Source organism: Balaenoptera ricei, chromosome 7, assembly GCF_028023285.1.
Source record: "Balaenoptera ricei isolate mBalRic1 chromosome 7, mBalRic1.hap2, whole genome shotgun sequence".
Classification (NCBI taxonomy): domain Eukaryota; kingdom Metazoa; phylum Chordata; class Mammalia; order Artiodactyla; family Balaenopteridae; genus Balaenoptera; species Balaenoptera ricei.
The window spans coordinates 23,380,110-23,397,167 of record NC_082645.1 but is presented as its reverse complement, the minus strand read 5'-3'; positions in this window follow the sequence as shown (position 1 = coordinate 23,397,167).

Sequence of the window (17,058 nt, the reverse complement as noted above, 5' to 3'; positions counted from 1 at the left end):
AACACCACTGGCCGGTAGGACTGTTTCCCTAGTGCCAGCAAGGGGAACGTAGAAAGGCTGTCGCTCTCTGGCCGTTACCTGCAAAAGCAGGTTTAAAGCCTGAGCTAATGGTCACTTCATATGAACAAGTACTGCAGGGCTGTAAATGAAACCTGCCCTCAAAATGTCTTGAGGGAGATAATGGCCAAAATATTTCAAATGGTGACACATACTTTAAGAAAACACTTTGAAGAAATAAGCTCTCATCACAGCTGGAAAAATAAAAAGGACATGTCTTACAGCTCAATTTCAACGCATTATGAGACACATGCAAATTCAACCACAAAGAGGTATCAGCTCACACCACTCAGAATAACCATCAGCAAAAACTACAAAGAATAAATGCTGAAGGTGCTGGGAAGAAATGCATACCCTCCGCTTTAAGTGGGACGTAACCTGGAAAGAGCCACTAAAGAGAACGGAATAGAGGTGCCTTTAAAAGGTAAACATTGAGCTACCATATGATCCAGCAGACCTATTCCTGGACCTATAACCTAAGAAGACAGAATTGGAAGGACACAGGTACGCAAATCTGCATTGCATAGTATAACAATCGCCAAGATATGGAAGTAACCAAAAAGTCCAACGACAGATGGGTGGACAATGAAGAACTGCTACATGTACAGATGGAATATGAGCTAGTGAAAAAATGAAACAATGCCATTTGCAGCACCATAGATGAGTCTAGAAGTAATCACGCAACTTGCTGTAAGTGAGAAAGCGAAAGACACATATCCTATCATATCACATATAGGTGTTACCTAAAAAATGATACAAACAAAGGTATTTCCACAGAGAAACACTATCATAGATTCATTAAAAAAACTTATGGTTCACCAAATGGAAAGGTGTGAGGATTGGATACATTACCGTATAGAGGTTAACAGAGTGATACAAACATATGTGAAATATATAACCACCAAAGACCTACGCAATACCAAGAGAAGACTACTCAACATTGTGTCGTAACCTACATGGGAAAAGGATCCGAAGAAAAATAGATATATGTCTATGTGTGAAAGAACCACATCTTGCACACCTAGAACAAACAAAACATTGTAATCAAGTTTGCTGTGATAAGAAATAAAAATTAAGTTAAAGATACCAACAAGAAGTAATGAGACATAAACTTAAAGGGCTTTTTCCTCGCACATTCCATTCTAATTTACAACCTAGAACACCACTTCCAGTAAGGCTCTGTTGCCCTAGTAACCAGATTTGGTAAAGGAGAAATGCTGCCGCCTTGTGGCCGATTCCCGCAACAGCAGCTTTTAACCCACAGCTAATGGTCACTTACCATTCACAAGGACTCAGGGCTGTAAAGGACACCTGCCCTCAAAATTGTGCTGAGGTAGGGAATGGATAAAAGAAATTCAAAACAGGCAAAATGTTCACGAAGCTCGTATGAAGAGGTAAGTTGTACTCACTCTCTTTTTAAAGAAAGGAAAATGGATAAAAGCTCAACCTCAGGAAGTATTAGACTCATGCAATCTAATCTACAAAAAGTTTTCAACTCACACCCGTCGACTGACCATTGGCAAAAAGTCTACAAACAATCAATGCTGAAGAGGTTTTAGAGAACTGTGTACCCTCTAGCTGCTGGTGAGATGTAAAAGGGTTAAACGCTAATAATGAGAACAGAAAGGAGCTGCGTTGAAAAGGAAAAATTGAGGTACCATTCAATCCAGCAGGCGCACCAATGGGCCTCTCACCTGAGAAGACCAGAATGAAGAAGACCCGGGCTGCAAAAGCTGCACTGCAGCCTTATTCACAATAGACAAGACAGTGAAGCAACCAAAATGTCCATCAACAGATGAAAGGAAAAAGAAGAAGCGGTCCATGTACACAATGAATACTAGCCATGGAAAACAATGAAACACTGCTCTTTGAGACACCATAGATGATCTTGGAGATAATCACAGAACATGAGGTAAGTCGGAAAGCAAAAGTCCTATATCCTATGATATCACTTATACGCGTTCTCTAATAACTGACACAAATGAACATATTTCCACTGAGAAAGTCAATCACAGACTTATTAAAAAAAACTATGCTTATCTACAAGGAAAGGTGGGGGGAATGGATACATGAAGATTAGCGTTACCATATGTATACAAATACATATTATATACATATATCAAAAAGACCGACCATATAGCAAGGAAGGTTTACGGAACACTGTGTAACAATTTACACGGGAAGAGGATCTCTACATAAATAGGTATATAGAATATGTAGATGAACCAGAGTATGTACACCTTGGACAAGCAACATTCTAACCATTACCCCAATTGAAAAAATTAAAACAACCAACTAGGAGTAATGAGACATAAACTTATGGGGGGTTCTCCTGGCACATTCCATTCAAATTTACAACCTAGGCAAACGACTTCCAGAACGGCTCTGCTGCCCTAGTACCCAGATTTGGGAATGGAGAAATGCTGCATCCTTGTGGCCGTTTCCCACAACAGCAGCTTTAAACCCACTGCAAAAGGTCACTAAATATTCACCAATTGCAGGTCTGTAAATGACACCTGCCCTCCAAAAAATACTGAGGTCGAAAATCGACCAAAATATTCTAGAGTGCAACCTTCCAAAAAGAAAATTTGAAGAGGTATATTGTACTCACACTTTTTTTTCTTTTTTCTTTTAACAGAAAAGGAAAAGGCGTGGAAAAAGGATGAATTGTAGGAATTTTTACAGACATGTAAACCCAAATTACAAAAACCTATCAGCTCACACCAGTCAGAATGGCCATCAACAAAAATGCTGCAAACAAGAAATGCTGACGTGATTGTGGAGAAATGCGTACCCTCGATTCTAAGGGGGACGTGGTAAGAGCCACTAATGAAAGCACAATTGAGGTGCCTTGAAAAGGTAAACGTTGAGCTACCATACCAGTCAATCAATCATACCCACTGCTGGGTCTATCACCTGAGAAAATGAAAATCAAAAATCGCAGGCTGGCAATCCTGCACTCCAGCAATATTTACCATAGGCAACACTTGGAAGCAACGAAAATGTCCATCAACAGAGGAATGCACCAAGAAGAAGTGGTCCATGTACACAATGGAATATTAGCCATGGAAAACATTGAAGCACTGCTCTTTGAGGCACCATAGATGAGCCTGGAGATAATCACAAAACATGAAGGAGGTCGGAAAGCAAAAGACCTATATCTTATATTATCACTTATGGCATTATCTAATAACTGACACAGATGAACATATTTCCAAAGAGAAAGACACTCACAGGCGTAGAAAACAAACTATGCTCATCTAAAAGGAAAGGAGGGGGGAAATTGAGAAATGAAGATTAGTGTTACTATACATATTCAAATACATATTATATACATGTATCAAAAAGATCGAACATATAGCAAGGGAGGTCGACGGAACACTGTAATATTTTATATGGGAAGAGGATCTGTACATTAATAGACATACATAATGTCCAAATGAACTAGATTGTGTACACCTAGGACAAACACTATTCTAAACTTTACCCAGATTTAAAAAATTTTAAAAACCAAGAAGAAGTAATGAGACATAAACTTATGGGGATTTCTCCAGGCAAATTCCATTCTAATTTACAACCTGGACAATGACTTCCAGAAAGGCTCTGCTGCCCTAGAACCCAGATTGGGGAATGGAGAAATGCTACCTCCTTGTGGACGTATCCCACAACAGCAGCTTTGAACTCACTGCAAAAGGTCACTAAATTTTCACCAACTTGCAGTTCTGTAAATTGCGCCTGCCCTCCAGAAAATTTCTGGGGTCAAAAATCGACCAAAAAATTCAGAAGAGGGCAACCTTCGAAGAAGACAATTTCAAGAGCTGTGTTGTACTCACGGTTTTTTCTTTTAAGAGAAAAGAAAAAGGCATAGGAATATGATGAATTTTAAAAATTTTCATGACATGCATACCCATATTACAAAACCCTATCAGCTCACAGCAGTCAGAATGGCCATTAGGAAAAATGCTGCAAAAAATAAACGGTGAAGGGAGTGTGGAGAAATGCGTACCCTCGGTTGTAAGGGGGGGCATGTAAAGAGCCACTAATGAAAACACAATGTAGGTGCTTTGAAAAGGGAAACATTGAACTACCAGTCCATCAATCACAACCACTGCTTGGCCTATCACCTGAGAAAATGAGAATCAAAAAGTCACAGGCTGGGAAACCTGTATGCCAGCAATATTTACCATAGCCAGCACTTGGAAGAAATGAAAATGTCCATCAACCGAGGAATGCACCAAGAAGAAGTGGTCCACGTACACAATGGAATATTACTCTAATAATAAATATAAATTAAATTTAAAAACAAACAAAAGCAAGGAGACATCAACATTTGTGGGTTTATCCGGGCACATTGCACTCTAATTTATAACCGAAAAACACCACTGGCCGGTAGGACTGTTTCCCTAGTGCCAGCAAGGGGAACGTAGAAAGGCTGTCGCTCTCTGGCCGTTACCTGCAAAAGCAGGTTTAAAGCCTGAGCTAATGGTCACTTCATATGAACAAGTACTGCAGGGCTGTAAATGAAACCTGCCCTCAAAATGTCTTGAGGGAGATAATGGCCAAAATATTTCAAATGGTGACACATACTTTAAGAAAACACTTTGAAGAAATAAGCTCTCATCACAGCTGGAAAAATAAAAAGGACATGTCTTACAGCTCAATTTCAACGCATTATGAGACACATGCAAATTCAACCACAAAGAGGTATCAGCTCACACCACTCAGAATAACCATCAGCAAAAACTACAAAGAATAAATGCTGAAGGTGCTGGGAAGAAATGCATACCCTCCGCTTTAAGTGGGACGTAACCTGGAAAGAGCCACTAAAGAGAACGGAATAGAGGTGCCTTTAAAAGGTAAACATTGAGCTACCATATGATCCAGCAGACCTATTCCTGGACCTATAACCTAAGAAGACAGAATTGGAAGGACACAGGTACGCAAATCTGCATTGCATAGTATAACAATCGCCAAGATATGGAAGTAACCAAAAAGTCCAACGACAGATGGGTGGACAATGAAGAACTGCTACATGTACAGATGGAATATGAGCTAGTGAAAAAATGAAACAATGCCATTTGCAGCACCATAGATGAGTCTAGAAGTAATCACGCAACTTGCTGTAAGTGAGAAAGCGAAAGACACATATCCTATCATATCACATATAGGTGTTACCTAAAAAATGATACAAACAAAGGTATTTCCACAGAGAAACACTATCATAGATTCATTAAAAAAACTTATGGTTCACCAAATGGAAAGGTGTGAGGATTGGATACATTACCGTATAGAGGTTAACAGAGTGATACAAACATATGTGAAATATATAACCACCAAAGACCTACGCAATACCAAGAGAAGACTACTCAACATTGTGTCGTAACCTACATGGGAAAAGGATCCGAAGAAAAATAGATATATGTCTATGTGTGAAAGAACCACATCTTGCACACCTAGAACAAACAAAACATTGTAATCAAGTTTGCTGTGATAAGAAATAAAAATTAAGTTAAAGATACCAACAAGAAGTAATGAGACATAAACTTAAAGGGCTTTTTCCTCGCACATTCCATTCTAATTTACAACCTAGAACACCACTTCCAGTAAGGCTCTGTTGCCCTAGTAACCAGATTTGGTAAAGGAGAAATGCTGCCGCCTTGTGGCCGATTCCCGCAACAGCAGCTTTTAACCCACAGCTAATGGTCACTTACCATTCACAAGGACTCAGGGCTGTAAAGGACACCTGCCCTCAAAATTGTGCTGAGGTAGGGAATGGATAAAAGAAATTCAAAACAGGCAAAATGTTCACGAAGCTCGTATGAAGAGGTAAGTTGTACTCACTCTCTTTTTAAAGAAAGGAAAATGGATAAAAGCTCAACCTCAGGAAGTATTAGACTCATGCAATCTAATCTACAAAAAGTTTTCAACTCACACCCGTCGACTGACCATTGGCAAAAAGTCTACAAACAATCAATGCTGAAGAGGTTTTAGAGAACTGTGTACCCTCTAGCTGCTGGTGAGATGTAAAAGGGTTAAACGCTAATAATGAGAACAGAAAGGAGCTGCGTTGAAAAGGAAAAATTGAGGTACCATTCAATCCAGCAGGCGCACCAATGGGCCTCTCACCTGAGAAGACCAGAATGAAGAAGACCCGGGCTGCAAAAGCTGCACTGCAGCCTTATTCACAATAGACAAGACAGTGAAGCAACCAAAATGTCCATCAACAGATGAAAGGAAAAAGAAGAAGCGGTCCATGTACACAATGAATACTAGCCATGGAAAACAATGAAACACTGCTCTTTGAGACACCATAGATGATCTTGGAGATAATCACAGAACATGAGGTAAGTCGGAAAGCAAAAGTCCTATATCCTATGATATCACTTATACGCGTTCTCTAATAACTGACACAAATGAACATATTTCCACTGAGAAAGTCAATCACAGACTTATTAAAAAAAACTATGCTTATCTACAAGGAAAGGTGGGGGGAATGGATACATGAAGATTAGCGTTACCATATGTATACAAATACATATTATATACATATATCAAAAAGACCGACCATATAGCAAGGAAGGTTTACGGAACACTGTGTAACAATTTACACGGGAAGAGGATCTCTACATAAATAGGTATATAGAATATGTAGATGAACCAGAGTATGTACACCTTGGACAAGCAACATTCTAACCATTACCCCAATTGAAAAAATTAAACCAACCAACTAGGAGTAATGAGACATAAACTTATGGGGGGTTCTCCTGGCACATTCCATTCAAATTTACAACCTAGGCAAACGACTTCCAGAACGGCTCTGCTGCCCTAGTACCCAGATTTGGGAATGGAGAAATGCTGCATCCTTGTGGCCGTTTCCCACAACAGCAGCTTTAAACCCACTGCAAAAGGTCACTAAATATTCACCAATTGCAGGTCTGTAAATGACACCTGCCCTCCAAAAAATACTGAGGTCGAAAATCGACCAAAATATTCTAGAGTGCAACCTTCCAAAAAGAAAATTTGAAGAGGTATATTGTACTCACACTTTTTTTTCTTTTTTCTTTTAACAGAAAAGGAAAAGGCGTGGAAAAAGGATGAATTGTAGGAATTTTTACAGACATGTAAACCCAAATTACAAAAACCTATCAGCTCACACCAGTCAGAATGGCCATCAACAAAAATGCTGCAAACAAGAAATGCTGACGTGATTGTGGAGAAATGCGTACCCTCGATTCTAAGGGGGACGTGGTAAGAGCCACTAATGAAAGCACAATTGAGGTGCCTTGAAAAGGTAAACGTTGAGCTACCATACCAGTCAATCAATCATACCCACTGCTGGGTCTATCACCTGAGAAAATGAAAATCAAAAATCGCAGGCTGGCAATCCTGCACTCCAGCAATATTTACCATAGGCAACACTTGGAAGCAACGAAAATGTCCATCAACAGAGGAATGCACCAAGAAGAAGTGGTCCATGTACACAATGGAATATTAGCCATGGAAAACATTGAAGCACTGCTCTTTGAGGCACCATAGATGAGCCTGGAGATAATCACAAAACATGAAGGAGGTCGGAAAGCAAAAGACCTATATCTTATATTATCACTTATGGCATTATCTAATAACTGACACAGATGAACATATTTCCAAAGAGAAAGACACTCACAGGCGTAGAAAACAAACTATGCTCATCTAAAAGGAAAGGAGGGGGGAAATTGAGAAATGAAGATTAGTGTTACTATACATATTCAAATACATATTATATACATGTATCAAAAAGATCGAACATATAGCAAGGGAGGTCGACGGAACACTGTAATATTTTATATGGGAAGAGGATCTGTACATTAATAGACATACATAATGTCCAAATGAACTAGATTGTGTACACCTAGGACAAACACTATTCTAAACTTTACCCAGATTTAAAAAATTTTAAAAACCAAGAAGAAGTAATGAGACATAAACTTATGGGGATTTCTCCAGGCAAATTCCATTCTAATTTACAACCTGGACAATGACTTCCAGAAAGGCTCTGCTGCCCTAGAACCCAGATTGGGGAATGGAGAAATGCTACCTCCTTGTGGACGTATCCCACAACAGCAGCTTTGAACTCACTGCAAAAGGTCACTAAATTTTCACCAACTTGCAGTTCTGTAAATTGCGCCTGCCCTCCAGAAAATTTCTGGGGTCAAAAATCGACCAAAAAATTCAGAAGAGGGCAACCTTCGAAGAAGACAATTTCAAGAGCTGTGTTGTACTCACGGTTTTTTCTTTTAAGAGAAAAGAAAAAGGCATAGGAATATGATGAATTTTAAAAATTTTCATGACATGCATACCCATATTACAAAACCCTATCAGCTCACAGCAGTCAGAATGGCCATTAGGAAAAATGCTGCAAAAAATAAACGGTGAAGGGAGTGTGGAGAAATGCGTACCCTCGGTTGTAAGGGGGGGCATGTAAAGAGCCACTAATGAAAACACAATGTAGGTGCTTTGAAAAGGGAAACATTGAACTACCAGTCCATCAATCACAACCACTGCTTGGCCTATCACCTGAGAAAATGAAAATCAAAAAGTCACAGGCTGGGAAACCTGTATGCCAGCAATATTTACCATAGCCAGCACTTGGAAGAAATGAAAATGTCCATCAACCGAGGAATGCACCAAGAAGAAGTGGTCCACGTACACAATGGAATATTACTCTAATAATAAATATAAATTAAATTTAAAAACAAACAAAAGCAAGGAGACATCAACATTTGTGGGTTTATCCGGGCACATTGCACTCTAATTTATAACCGAAAAACACCACTGGCCGGTAGGACTGTTTCCCTAGTGCCAGCAAGGGGAACGTAGAAAGGCTGTCGCTCTCTGGCCGTTACCTGCAAAAGCAGGTTTAAAGCCTGAGCTAATGGTCACTTCATATGAACAAGTACTGCAGGGCTGTAAATGAAACCTGCCCTCAAAATGTCTTGAGGGAGATAATGGCCAAAATATTTCAAATGGTGACACATACTTTAAGAAAACACTTTGAAGAAATAAGCTCTCATCACAGCTGGAAAAATAAAAAGGACATGTCTTACAGCTCAATTTCAACGCATTATGAGACACATGCAAATTCAACCACAAAGAGGTATCAGCTCACACCACTCAGAATAACCATCAGCAAAAACTACAAAGAATAAATGCTGAAGGTGCTGGGAAGAAATGCATACCCTCCGCTTTAAGTGGGACGTAACCTGGAAAGAGCCACTAAAGAGAACGGAATAGAGGTGCCTTTAAAAGGTAAACATTGAGCTACCATATGATCCAGCAGACCTATTCCTGGACCTATAACCTAAGAAGACAGAATTGGAAGGACACAGGTACGCAAATCTGCATTGCATAGTATAACAATCGCCAAGATATGGAAGTAACCAAAAAGTCCAACGACAGATGGGTGGACAATGAAGAACTGCTACATGTACAGATGGAATATGAGCTAGTGAAAAAATGAAACAATGCCATTTGCAGCACCATAGATGAGTCTAGAAGTAATCACGCAACTTGCTGTAAGTGAGAAAGCGAAAGACACATATCCTATCATATCACATATAGGTGTTACCTAAAAAATGATACAAACAAAGGTATTTCCACAGAGAAACACTATCATAGATTCATTAAAAAAACTTATGGTTCACCAAATGGAAAGGTGTGAGGATTGGATACATTACCGTATAGAGGTTAACAGAGTGATACAAACATATGTGAAATATATAACCACCAAAGACCTACGCAATACCAAGAGAAGACTACTCAACATTGTGTCGTAACCTACATGGGAAAAGGATCCGAAGAAAAATAGATATATGTCTATGTGTGAAAGAACCACATCTTGCACACCTAGAACAAACAAAACATTGTAATCAAGTTTGCTGTGATAAGAAATAAAAATTAAGTTAAAGATACCAACAAGAAGTAATGAGACATAAACTTAAAGGGCTTTTTCCTCGCACATTCCATTCTAATTTACAACCTAGAACACCACTTCCAGTAAGGCTCTGTTGCCCTAGTAACCAGATTTGGTAAAGGAGAAATGCTGCCGCCTTGTGGCCGATTCCCGCAACAGCAGCTTTTAACCCACAGCTAATGGTCACTTACCATTCACAAGGACTCAGGGCTGTAAAGGACACCTGCCCTCAAAATTGTGCTGAGGTAGGGAATGGATAAAAGAAATTCAAAACAGGCAAAATGTTCACGAAGCTCGTATGAAGAGGTAAGTTGTACTCACTCTCTTTTTAAAGAAAGGAAAATGGATAAAAGCTCAACCTCAGGAAGTATTAGACTCATGCAATCTAATCTACAAAAAGTTTTCAACTCACACCCGTCGACTGACCATTGGCAAAAAGTCTACAAACAATCAATGCTGAAGAGGTTTTAGAGAACTGTGTACCCTCTAGCTGCTGGTGAGATGTAAAAGGGTTAAACGCTAATAATGAGAACAGAAAGGAGCTGCGTTGAAAAGGAAAAATTGAGGTACCATTCAATCCAGCAGGCGCACCAATGGGCCTCTCACCTGAGAAGACCAGAATGAAGAAGACCCGGGCTGCAAAAGCTGCACTGCAGCCTTATTCACAATAGACAAGACAGTGAAGCAACCAAAATGTCCATCAACAGATGAAAGGAAAAAGAAGAAGCGGTCCATGTACACAATGAATACTAGCCATGGAAAACAATGAAACACTGCTCTTTGAGACACCATAGATGATCTTGGAGATAATCACAGAACATGAGGTAAGTCGGAAAGCAAAAGTCCTATATCCTATGATATCACTTATACGCGTTCTCTAATAACTGACACAAATGAACATATTTCCACTGAGAAAGTCAATCACAGACTTATTAAAAAAAACTATGCTTATCTACAAGGAAAGGTGGGGGGAATGGATACATGAAGATTAGCGTTACCATATGTATACAAATACATATTATATACATATATCAAAAAGACCGACCATATAGCAAGGAAGGTTTACGGAACACTGTGTAACAATTTACACGGGAAGAGGATCTCTACATAAATAGGTATATAGAATATGTAGATGAACCAGAGTATGTACACCTTGGACAAGCAACATTCTAACCATTACCCCAATTGAAAAAATTAAACCAACCAACTAGGAGTAATGAGACATAAACTTATGGGGGGTTCTCCTGGCACATTCCATTCAAATTTACAACCTAGGCAAACGACTTCCAGAACGGCTCTGCTGCCCTAGTACCCAGATTTGGGAATGGAGAAATGCTGCATCCTTGTGGCCGTTTCCCACAACAGCAGCTTTAAACCCACTGCAAAAGGTCACTAAATATTCACCAATTGCAGGTCTGTAAATGACACCTGCCCTCCAAAAAATACTGAGGTCGAAAATCGACCAAAATATTCTAGAGTGCAACCTTCCAAAAAGAAAATTTGAAGAGGTATATTGTACTCACACTTTTTTTTCTTTTTTCTTTTAACAGAAAAGGAAAAGGCGTGGAAAAAGGATGAATTGTAGGAATTTTTACAGACATGTAAACCCAAATTACAAAAACCTATCAGCTCACACCAGTCAGAATGGCCATCAACAAAAATGCTGCAAACAAGAAATGCTGACGTGATTGTGGAGAAATGCGTACCCTCGATTCTAAGGGGGACGTGGTAAGAGCCACTAATGAAAGCACAATTGAGGTGCCTTGAAAAGGTAAACGTTGAGCTACCATACCAGTCAATCAATCATACCCACTGCTGGGTCTATCACCTGAGAAAATGAAAATCAAAAATCGCAGGCTGGCAATCCTGCACTCCAGCAATATTTACCATAGGCAACACTTGGAAGCAACGAAAATGTCCATCAACAGAGGAATGCACCAAGAAGAAGTGGTCCATGTACACAATGGAATATTAGCCATGGAAAACATTGAAGCACTGCTCTTTGAGGCACCATAGATGAGCCTGGAGATAATCACAAAACATGAAGGAGGTCGGAAAGCAAAAGACCTATATCTTATATTATCACTTATGGCATTATCTAATAACTGACACAGATGAACATATTTCCAAAGAGAAAGACACTCACAGGCGTAGAAAACAAACTATGCTCATCTAAAAGGAAAGGAGGGGGGAAATTGAGAAATGAAGATTAGTGTTACTATACATATTCAAATACATATTATATACATGTATCAAAAAGATCGAACATATAGCAAGGGAGGTCGACGGAACACTGTAATATTTTATATGGGAAGAGGATCTGTACATTAATAGACATACATAATGTCCAAATGAACTAGATTGTGTACACCTAGGACAAACACTATTCTAAACTTTACCCAGATTTAAAAAATTTTAAAAACCAAGAAGAAGTAATGAGACATAAACTTATGGGGATTTCTCCAGGCAAATTCCATTCTAATTTACAACCTGGACAATGACTTCCAGAAAGGCTCTGCTGCCCTAGAACCCAGATTGGGGAATGGAGAAATGCTACCTCCTTGTGGACGTATCCCACAACAGCAGCTTTGAACTCACTGCAAAAGGTCACTAAATTTTCACCAACTTGCAGTTCTGTAAATTGCGCCTGCCCTCCAGAAAATTTCTGGGGTCAAAAATCGACCAAAAAATTCAGAAGAGGGCAACCTTCGAAGAAGACAATTTCAAGAGCTGTGTTGTACTCACGGTTTTTTCTTTTAAGAGAAAAGAAAAAGGCATAGGAATATGATGAATTTTAAAAATTTTCATGACATGCATACCCATATTACAAAACCCTATCAGCTCACAGCAGTCAGAATGGCCATTAGGAAAAATGCTGCAAAAAATAAACGGTGAAGGGAGTGTGGAGAAATGCGTACCCTCGGTTGTAAGGGGGGGCATGTAAAGAGCCACTAATGAAAACACAATGTAGGTGCTTTGAAAAGGGAAACATTGAACTACCAGTCCATCAATCACAACCACTGCTTGGCCTATCACCTGAGAAAATGAGAATCAAAAAGTCACAGGCTGGGAAACCTGTATGCCAGCAATATTTACCATAGCCAGCACTTGGAAGAAATGAAAATGTCCATCAACCGAGGAATGCACCAAGAAGAAGTGGTCCACGTACACAATGGAATATTACTCTAATAATAAATATAAATTAAATTTAAAAACAAACAAAAGCAAGGAGACATCAACATTTGTGGGTTTATCCGGGCACATTGCACTCTAATTTATAACCGAAAAACACCACTGGCCGGTAGGACTGTTTCCCTAGTGCCAGCAAGGGGAACGTAGAAAGGCTGTCGCTCTCTGGCCGTTACCTGCAAAAGCAGGTTTAAAGCCTGAGCTAATGGTCACTTCATATGAACAAGTACTGCAGGGCTGTAAATGAAACCTGCCCTCAAAATGTCTTGAGGGAGATAATGGCCAAAATATTTCAAATGGTGACACATACTTTAAGAAAACACTTTGAAGAAATAAGCTCTCATCACAGCTGGAAAAATAAAAAGGACATGTCTTACAGCTCAATTTCAACGCATTATGAGACACATGCAAATTCAACCACAAAGAGGTATCAGCTCACACCACTCAGAATAACCATCAGCAAAAACTACAAAGAATAAATGCTGAAGGTGCTGGGAAGAAATGCATACCCTCCGCTTTAAGTGGGACGTAACCTGGAAAGAGCCACTAAAGAGAACGGAATAGAGGTGCCTTTAAAAGGTAAACATTGAGCTACCATATGATCCAGCAGACCTATTCCTGGACCTATAACCTAAGAAGACAGAATTGGAAGGACACAGGTACGCAAATCTGCATTGCATAGTATAACAATCGCCAAGATATGGAAGTAACCAAAAAGTCCAACGACAGATGGGTGGACAATGAAGAACTGCTACATGTACAGATGGAATATGAGCTAGTGAAAAAATGAAACAATGCCATTTGCAGCACCATAGATGAGTCTAGAAGTAATCACGCAACTTGCTGTAAGTGAGAAAGCGAAAGACACATATCCTATCATATCACATATAGGTGTTACCTAAAAAATGATACAAACAAAGGTATTTCCACAGAGAAACACTATCATAGATTCATTAAAAAAACTTATGGTTCACCAAATGGAAAGGTGTGAGGATTGGATACATTACCGTATAGAGGTTAACAGAGTGATACAAACATATGTGAAATATATAACCACCAAAGACCTACGCAATACCAAGAGAAGACTACTCAACATTGTGTCGTAACCTACATGGGAAAAGGATCCGAAGAAAAATAGATATATGTCTATGTGTGAAAGAACCACATCTTGCACACCTAGAACAAACAAAACATTGTAATCAAGTTTGCTGTGATAAGAAATAAAAATTAAGTTAAAGATACCAACAAGAAGTAATGAGACATAAACTTAAAGGGCTTTTTCCTCGCACATTCCATTCTAATTTACAACCTAGAACACCACTTCCAGTAAGGCTCTGTTGCCCTAGTAACCAGATTTGGTAAAGGAGAAATGCTGCCGCCTTGTGGCCGATTCCCGCAACAGCAGCTTTTAACCCACAGCTAATGGTCACTTACCATTCACAAGGACTCAGGGCTGTAAAGGACACCTGCCCTCAAAATTGTGCTGAGGTAGGGAATGGATAAAAGAAATTCAAAACAGGCAAAATGTTCACGAAGCTCGTATGAAGAGGTAAGTTGTACTCACTCTCTTTTTAAAGAAAGGAAAATGGATAAAAGCTCAACCTCAGGAAGTATTAGACTCATGCAATCTAATCTACAAAAAGTTTTCAACTCACACCCGTCGACTGACCATTGGCAAAAAGTCTACAAACAATCAATGCTGAAGAGGTTTTAGAGAACTGTGTACCCTCTAGCTGCTGGTGAGATGTAAAAGGGTTAAACGCTAATAATGAGAACAGAAAGGAGCTGCGTTGAAAAGGAAAAATTGAGGTACCATTCAATCCAGCAGGCGCACCAATGGGCCTCTCACCTGAGAAGACCAGAATGAAGAAGACCCGGGCTGCAAAAGCTGCACTGCAGCCTTATTCACAATAGACAAGACAGTGAAGCAACCAAAATGTCCATCAACAGATGAAAGGAAAAAGAAGAAGCGGTCCATGTACACAATGAATACTAGCCATGGAAAACAATGAAACACTGCTCTTTGAGACACCATAGATGATCTTGGAGATAATCACAGAACATGAGGTAAGTCGGAAAGCAAAAGTCCTATATCCTATGATATCACTTATACGCGTTCTCTAATAACTGACACAAATGAACATATTTCCACTGAGAAAGTCAATCACAGACTTATTAAAAAAAACTATGCTTATCTACAAGGAAAGGTGGGGGGAATGGATACATGAAGATTAGCGTTACCATATGTATACAAATACATATTATATACATATATCAAAAAGACCGACCATATAGCAAGGAAGGTTTACGGAACACTGTGTAACAATTTACACGGGAAGAGGATCTCTACATAAATAGGTATATAGAATATGTAGATGAACCAGAGTATGTACACCTTGGACAAGCAACATTCTAACCATTACCCCAATTGAAAAAATTAAACCAACCAACTAGGAGTAATGAGACATAAACTTATGGGGGGTTCTCCTGGCACATTCCATTCAAATTTACAACCTAGGCAAACGACTTCCAGAACGGCTCTGCTGCCCTAGTACCCAGATTTGGGAATGGAGAAATGCTGCATCCTTGTGGCCGTTTCCCACAACAGCAGCTTTAAACCCACTGCAAAAGGTCACTAAATATTCACCAATTGCAGGTCTGTAAATGACACCTGCCCTCCAAAAAATACTGAGGTCGAAAATCGACCAAAATATTCTAGAGTGCAACCTTCCAAAAAGAAAATTTGAAGAGGTATATTGTACTCACACTTTTTTTTCTTTTTTCTTTTAACAGAAAAGGAAAAGGCGTGGAAAAAGGATGAATTGTAGGAATTTTTACAGACATGTAAACCCAAATTACAAAAACCTATCAGCTCACACCAGTCAGAATGGCCATCAACAAAAATGCTGCAAACAAGAAATGCTGACGTGATTGTGGAGAAATGCGTACCCTCGATTCTAAGGGGGACGTGGTAAGAGCCACTAATGAAAGCACAATTGAGGTGCCTTGAAAAGGTAAACGTTGAGCTACCATACCAGTCAATCAATCATACCCACTGCTGGGTCTATCACCTGAGAAAATGAAAATCAAAAATCGCAGGCTGGCAATCCTGCACTCCAGCAATATTTACCATAGGCAACACTTGGAAGCAACGAAAATGTCCATCAACAGAGGAATGCACCAAGAAGAAGTGGTCCATGTACACAATGGAATATTAGCCATGGAAAACATTGAAGCACTGCTCTTTGAGGCACCATAGATGAGCCTGGAGATAATCACAAAACATGAAGGAGGTCGGAAAGCAAAAGACCTATATCTTATATTATCACTTATGGCATTATCTAATAACTGACACAGATGAACATATTTCCAAAGAGAAAGACACTCACAGGCGTAGAAAACAAACTATGCTCATCTAAAAGGAAAGGAGGGGGGAAATTGAGAAATGAAGATTAGTGTTACTATACATATTCAAATACATATTATATACATGTATCAAAAAGATCGAACATATAGCAAGGGAGGTCGACGGAACACTGTAATATTTTATATGGGAAGAGGATCTGTACATTAATAGACATACATAATGTCCAAATGAACTAGATTGTGTACACCTAGGACAAACACTATTCTAAACTTTACCCAGATTTAAAAAATTTTAAAAACCAAGAAGAAGTAATGAGACATAAACTTATGGGGATTTCTCCAGGCAAATTCCATTCTAATTTACAACCTGGACAATGACTTCCAGAAAGGCTCTGCTGCCCTAGAACCCAGATTGGGGAATGGAGAAATGCTACCTCCTTGTGGACGTATCCCACAACAGCAGCTTTGAACTCACTGCAAAAGGTCACTAAATT